Raw genomic sequence first — 7,674 nt, 5'->3', positions numbered from 1 at the left:
TTTAATATTTTGCAAATAACGCCGGGTGTTAAGAAACAAACCCATTTCCTGCCTCAAGAACTGCAAACAGCTCCGTGATTGGAACAGACAAAGATCTTCCCTTATGCAAGCAACACAATTATCTCCATGCAAATCAGAGGGTTTTGTTGTGCATCTATCACAATAGGAGCTGCAGTGATTGAGGCTTCAAGAGACAACATGACAATAAAGGCTGGGCTGGTCCAAGCTTTGGCCTCAGCTTAATGTGGGCTGAGGGAGGAGGGTGGGTAATTGCTGCATTGGGACCTCTGAGTCGAGCACAGCAGGGACACAGAGCGGGAGCGGGCCCTGCCCCGCAGCACTGGCAGTGCAGACAGACAAGTCAAGCTGAGACCTGGAGAAAGGCAGCTCCACAAGCACTGTTTTTAAGTGGGGAAACCGAGGCACAGAGAGAAGGAGGTATCCCCTGCCCAGAGACGCTGCACCCCCACTGCAGCCCCTCTGTAACCATCGCTTCCCCCGCGGACCTTGGACAGCCGCTCTGGCTCGTCTTCCCCAGGAGCGGTCCACGCTGGGCGGGGGCTACTGTGATCACCCCCACTGCCGAGAGTCCCCTCCAGCAAGCGCATCGCTGCACAGTCCCTTTCCCACCTGTCCTGCCTGCAGGCCCCGCACCCTGCTGCTTGCTTTGTGGCCTGCGCTGTCTCGTGCCGCTTGGGGGCAGGGCTGCCGGCACAGCCCCGTGCTCTGCAGCAGCAGAGCTCCCTCTTTCACATGCGCTCTTCCCCTTTTCCTGGCTGAGGGCCTGGGACCCAGACAGCAAAGCTAACATGTTTAACGATTTCTTTGCCTCCGTCTTCCTAAGTAGGGACCAGAACAGCCACCTCCCTGCTGGGCCCCCCTCGGGCCCCGGGGGAGGCACACCTGGGCCACGGGTTAGCGAGGATTTAGTTAGGGAGCTTCTGGAGGGGTTGGACATATTCAAGTCAGCCGGTCCGGATGATCTCCACCCTAGAGTTCTAAAGGAATTGGCCAAGGTCATTGCAAGACCCCTGGCACGGCTTTACAAGCCCTCGTGGTGCTCAGGAGTGGTGCCGGAGGACTGGAAGAGGGCCAACGTGGTCCCCATCTTCAAAAAAGGCAGGAAGGAGGACCCGGGTAACTATAGGCCAGTTAGTCTTACCTTGATCCTAGGCAAGCTGTTTGAGAAACTTATGCTGGCACACATCCAAGAGGGGCCAGCAGGGGACTGCATGCTTAGGGGCAACCAACACGGGTTCATCAGCGGCAGGTCCTGTCAGACCGACCTGGTGGCCTTTTACAATCAGATCACCAGAACATTAGACGCAGGGGTAGCAGTGGACATAGTCTTCCTGGACTTCCGGAAGGCCTTCGACACTGTCTCTCACCCCATTCTCATTCAGAAACTGGGGGGCTGTGGTGTAGACACCCACACAATCAAATGGGTCACCAACTGGCTGGAGGTCCGCACCCGGGGGTGGTGGTGGATGGGTCCTTCTTCAACCTAGAAGGACGTGGGCAGTGGGGTCCCCCAGGGCTCGGTCCTCGGGCCCGCACTGTTCAACATTTGCATCAGTGATTTGGACAAGGGGGTAAAAAGCACCTGTTCAAATTTGCTGATGACACTAAGATGTGGGGGGACGTGGGCACACTAGAAGGAAGCAACAGCAACAATCAGACCTAGACAGGTTACAAGGGTGGGCGGACGAGAATAGGATGGGATTCAACACAGACAAGTGCAAGGTGCTGCACCTGGGGAGGCACAACTGGCACCATACCTACAGGTTGGGGAACTCCCCTCTTGTCAGCATGGAGGCAGAAAAGGATCTTGGAGTCATCACTGATGCCAAGATGAACATGGGCCGGCAGTGTGGGGACGCGGTCAGGAAGGCCAACCGCACCTTGTCGTGCATCCACAGATGCATCTCGAGCAGGTCCAGCGAGGTGATCCTCCCCCTCTGTGCGGCACTGGTCAGGCCGCAGCTGGAGTCCTGCATCCAGGTCTGGGCGCCGCACTTCAGGAGGGATGTGGACAGCATGGAGAGGGTCCAGAGGAGGCCACTCGCATGGTCAGGGGGCAGCAGGGCAGGCCCTATGAGGAAAGGCAACAGGACCTGAACCTGTTCAGACTCCACAAGAGAAGGCTGAGGGGGGATCTCGTGGCCTGTTATAAATTACTCAGGGGGGATCAGCAGGCATTGGGGAGTCACTGTTCCCCCGAGCACCGCCAGGAGTGACCAGGAATAGCGGTCACAAGCTGGCAGAGGGTAGGTTTAGGTTAGATATCGGGAGGCGCAACTTCACAGTCAGGGCGGCTAGGGTCTGGAACCAACTTCCAAGAGAAGTGGTGCAGGCTCCTACCTGGGGGGTGTTTAAGAGGAGGTTCGATGAACATCTTGCTTTCCTGCCATGGCAGGGGGTCGGACTCAATGATCTGCTCAGGTCCCTTCCGACCCTAGAAACTATGAAACTATGACCCCATGCGGGGTGAACTAGTCATGTTGGGGGGCCATTAAGCTGTTCCCCCGATGCATTCGAGAGGCTGCCAGAAGCAGGTGGAGACCTCCCCAGAGGACCTGATTAGAGAGCCTGGGAATGGAAGAGGCCGGGCGGCACCACGGTGATTCCTGCAGCCAGCCCTAGCATGCCAGCGCGAGATCCCACCCCACCCCACGGGCTGCCCCTCCGTCCTGCCAGCCCCTGGGAAGCAGTGCAGGGCCGGCTCGGCGCTCCTAGGAGCCCTTCATGGGCTGTGCCGCGGCACTTGGGCTTGCCTGGTGCTGGGCCCTGGGGCGCTCATGGGCCAGGACAGCCAGGAGCTTCTTCCACTTTTCTTTGCTTTGTTAAATTGCCGGGGGACGCTCATGCCACCACAGGGCCCGAGTTGAGGGCTCAGCGGCCGACAAGCCTGGGGGAGCTCCCGGAGAAGCAGGCGCTGTGAGCAGACCTGGCTGGGGTGCGCTTCTGGGAAGGGGCAGGCAGGCTTCCCCGCAACGGCAGCCACAGCCTGCTATGTACGCCCTCCCACAGGCACGGGCCACGCTCCCCCAGGCAGCAGGGCACAGGGCTGGCCGCCCCGGGCCCGTTCCCAGCCTCGTAACTCTGGAAAAGCCCACGGGCTCCCGCACCACTTCCCCTTTCGCTGTTCCCGCTTGCACTGCGTCATGGCCCAGCAACCAGGGCAGGGCTGGGTCAGGGTCAGGGTCAAGTCCTACCTGCTCTCGCCGCCCCTCTGCAGGGCTGGCGGCCCCAGGCACCGCCGGCCCCTCTCACCCCGACCCCTGAGCACCGAGGCTCAGCCATGTCCCAACCCCCTCCATCCCTGGAGCTTCTCCCAGGCCCACAATGCCTCCATACCCACGTACTGCCCCACAGAGCCCCCCCATGCCCTGCTTCCCCCCTACACCTTCCCCTTCCCCTGCAAGCCAGGTGCCCTGCATGGGACTGGCCCTGGTCCCAGCATGTGCCGTGCCCAGAGGCGTGCAGGGAGCTGGTGAGTGGCGCAGGGAAAGCAAGACGGCAGGGACGACCGTCTGCCCCCGGCCCGGCCTGGCCCGGCCCGGCCCTGGGCAGTTCAGCAGGAGCAGAGCAACAGCCCGGGCAAACCCCTGGGCCAGAGGGGACGTGTGACCGCGCAGCGCCCAGCTGCCTGCCTGGGGACATGCTGGCGATGTCTCGCTCGTGGCATCACTGCGGCCCCGCACAGACACAGCTGAAGGCAGCCTCTGCCCCGGAGCCCAGGGCAGAGGTTAGCCAGCCCAGGGCGCTGGACAGCCATGGGGGAGCTACAAGCCACAGGGACCGGGAGAGGCGGAGGAGCTGCCAGGGACTTGCCGCCAGTGCGGGCAGACACGCGCCAGCTGGCACCGGGGCAGAAGCGGGGGCTGGGGATCTTGCTGGGCCCAGGGGGCTGTCGGGGAGAGCCGTGAGCTGCTCTGCCCCCCACGACTGCAAAGCACAGGTGCCGCGGGCATCAGCCCCGCCCCGGCACGCCACGCCCCGATCGCCCCAGCCAGGTGGGGGCGGCACCTCCCAGGACACCCCAGCCCCGGGCTGCAGCGATGCTCTGGGGACCAGGCAGCAAGGGTTTCCCGGGTGACCGGGGCAGGGGGGCAGGCAGCGCCGCTTGTTTACAGCTGGTTGTGTTTGTTCCTTGAATGTTTCCGCCGGGCAGGTTCCCACGGAGACACACGTTACAGGAACTCCAGCTCCTGCTGTAAACAGGCTGCAAGCGGGCAGACTTCCTTGGCAACGGGCTCCGGGTTGCCACACCCGGGGGATGGCGCCACACCGGCCCCCCCGGCCCAGCCTCTGCGCCAGGCTGCACATGGCAGTCGCCCTGTGCGCAGCCTGGGAGGGGGAGGAAGACGACGGTGCCCAGGCACTGCCAGGGCTCATGCAGACGGACGAGGCAGGGTCCTACCAGGACGTGCAGCGTGCCCGCCGGCCCCACAGAGACTGGCCGGGGGCTCCCGCCTGCATGCAAACAGTGGAGCGTGGGGCGCGATCCTGTTCTGTTGCACAGAGCCCCATGGCCAAGGCCAGCCCCACAGCGAGGACCTCCTTGTGCCCGTGCTGCAGCACCCCCTACCCCAAAACCACCTCCATGTGCTGGCTGCCTGCCACAGCCTCCCCCCGCAGCCCGGGGCCCTCCGACCTGGGGTCGTGCTCCAGAATTGGAGGCGGCGAGAGGCAGGCAGGAGCAGGGCTGCCCGACAGCCCAGCCCTGCACTGCCTGGCCAGTCTAGCACCCAGGCTGAGCGCTAATGTCCTGGGAGTGAACACCCCTGGGTGGGGAGCTGCTGTTGTCTAAGGCCTTGCAGCACTGTGGCATTGGGAGGGAAGCAGAGCAGAGACCAGGACTGAGACCATGGATGTGGGGCAGGGTCACTGGACTCCCGAGATCAGCATTGCAGGCTCCAGGCCCTGACCCGGCTGGCTCAGGCCCAGGGATCCTCCGGCCAGGGCAATAAGCTGTGCTCCCAGTTGGAGATGGGTGAGAAAGCAGTGTCGCCTGGCTGCCACCGTCCCCAGAGCTCTGCCTTCCTCACCCAGCAGCCGCCGTGCCTGCCTTCCTCTCGGCACACCCTCGGCCACCCACTCAGCCCCCCGGGACTGGACCCATGGGTGCACCTGGGACCACAGCAGTGCCAGTTCCCTGCGCCAGCCCCCTGCACAGGGCACATCCTTCTGCCCAGATCCTGCCCAGATCCAGCCTGGAAGGGGCTCCCTGTGCCACCCGCCCCATTCCCAGTGCCCACAGGTGATAAAGGCACAGCCACCGCACCAGCCCCGGGCTCCAGGAGTGACCTGGAACTCACTGCAGGTAGTAGCCGGGGAGGCCAGGCCCCTGCCCCTGCCCCTGCCCCTGCCCGGGCATAACCATTGCCAGTGCTAACGTTTGCCTGGGTCCGAGCAGCGTGTGTCATTGCAGCAGATGCAGTTGCCCGTCAGCCTGTGGCCACTGAGCTGTTCCCTCGGGCTCCTGCCCCTGCACCTCTGCTGCTCTGATGAGATGCTGCGTGCTCCCCTGTTACACCAGGCCCCCGGGAGCTCGCCCACTGGGGACATGGGAAGGGGGCCAGTCCTCACCAGTGCTGTTTCTCCTGGGGAAGGACTCGGGGCTGAGCAAGGCCAAGCTCAGCCTGCGACGGGAGAGGTGAGAGGGTGGAAGGTGCCGCATGCAAACAGCTGCCAGAGCTCACCGTGGTCGCTGCCACGAGGATGTGGGTCAGATCCCATGGGCCGACTGGTAGCTACAGGGAAACCCAGTGGGCTCCTTCCCGATGGCAGCACAGGGGAGCTCCACCAGCCTTGGCCCCAGGGCTGCGCCAGGGGTTCAGGTGCTCCCCAGCCAGGTCCTGCCAGGTGTCTGCACCAGGGCTGGGGCCCTGGGAGACCCCAGGGGATGTCAAGTCACTCTGTTGAGTCTGTGATGGCCAGCGCAAGTCTGCTCACTCTGCTCCCATTAGCTATGTGCCCGCACCCCAGCTGTGCCCGTTCCCATGCTGGGGCTGCAGGCGCTGAGCTGCGCACACCGGGCAAACAGAGTGGGCACAGCTCAGCAAGGCAGGCGGCTCCACCGTGGGACGAGGGCTACGTCATGGGGCAGCCTGCAGGCCCGGGGCAGGGGCAGGGGCAGGGGCAGGGACAAGGCTGGGGCCGTCAGCGGGCCAGAGGCTCAGCTAAACTGCGAGACACGTGCTGTGCAGGCAGAGTGAGTAAACATGCAAGTAAACATGCCGTAAACAGCAGTTTGCACAATAGGCGCTGCCATTGCACAGGCCGCTGGGCTCTGGGTTGGGCAAGCTGCTGTTGACACAACGGCTCCAAGGCGCATCCTGGTGCATCCCACGCTCGGGCCATGCAGGCAGGGCGGCAGGGGCTGGGCACGGAGCGGGGGGCTGAGGGAGCCCCGTGCAGGTGGCGTGTGCCCCCAGGCAGCCCACTGGCCTCCATCAGGCAGGGTTGGCCCAGGATTCAGAGCACACGCCCCACCTCCCTGAACTTGCCTACTGGCTGGGAGTCTCCCTGGACTGCTAGGGAGCCGTGGCGGGGTGAGGGTGTCGGGGCCTGGCCCCGTGGAGACACCTCCTGCCCCATCAGGGCTGAGGCTGGAAGTCGAGGCAAGCCTGGGCGGCTGCTCCAGCAGCAGCAAAACACCCCAGCGCCTGCAGCAGCCACACTCCAGCCTGGCACCACGAGCAGCCAGTGGGAGCCAGAACCACAGCCACAGCCACAGCCTTCCCCGACCCAGCCAGGGACAAGCTCAGCCCAGGGCCCGAGAGTGGTCTGCAGGACGGTCCTGGCATTTGCGCAGCACCACACAAAGTGCTGAGGCTCTGGCCCAGCTCTGCATCTGCCGGTGTCTCCGTGGCCATAAGCGAGAGATGGGGGCAGCCCCCAGGCCTCTGGGATCGCAGGGAAGTGGGGCCACCGCAGGCAGTGAAGCCCCAGAAACACCTCTGAACGCATTTGCCTTGGAGCAGCAGTGACTGTGCAGCCACTGGTGCCTTGGTCTTGCAGCCACTCAGGACTGTGACACTTCGGTCCCGTGGGGCTCTGAGCAGGGGAGCAGGCACTCCCATGGGCAGGGACCTGGAGCTGACCCCTGGCAAAGCCCTGGAGCAGGTGTGGAGGGTGTCTGTCCACCCCGGTGGGGTATAGCGCTGTGTGGGTTCAGAAACCAGCTGGGGATGGACCCCACAGAGCAGCTCTGTCCTCTCCAGGCCAAAATCTTGGCAGCCGGGCACTCCAAGGCACTTTCTATTGCTGGAGACCCTGCCACTGTGCCCCCTACATGTGCATGGCCTTTGGCACAGAGCAAGTGGGGTGCATGGCACTGAGGAGAGCCTGATGCCCCCACATGGGGTAGGATGGAGCTGCCAGGGTCTCCCCATTCCCATGCACCTTCCCTTGGTGCACCCCACACAAGCACCAGGTGCTGGAGCAGCAGCTTAACCAACTTCTGGGGTGCAGGGCTACAGGGGCTACGTCCAGCTGCAGCTAACAGGCACTGAGCCTGACCGTGTCCTGCCCGCTCCGGCCCCTGAACACCACAAAGGTCCTTGCTGCTGCTAGTGCTTCGGCCTCACAGGCCAGGGGAATGAATGCACGTGGCAACAGGCGACAGGCTCTGGGGGACTTGAGCTGCGTGGAAGGGGAAACCTCTGA

The sequence above is a fragment of the Crocodylus siamensis genome, chromosome 7 (genome assembly GCF_052110815.1).
Source record: "Crocodylus siamensis isolate JL-2025a chromosome 7, ASM5211081v1, whole genome shotgun sequence".
In the NCBI taxonomy this organism is placed as follows: domain Eukaryota; kingdom Metazoa; phylum Chordata; order Crocodylia; family Crocodylidae; genus Crocodylus; species Crocodylus siamensis.
This window is presented reverse-complemented; position numbering follows the sequence as displayed.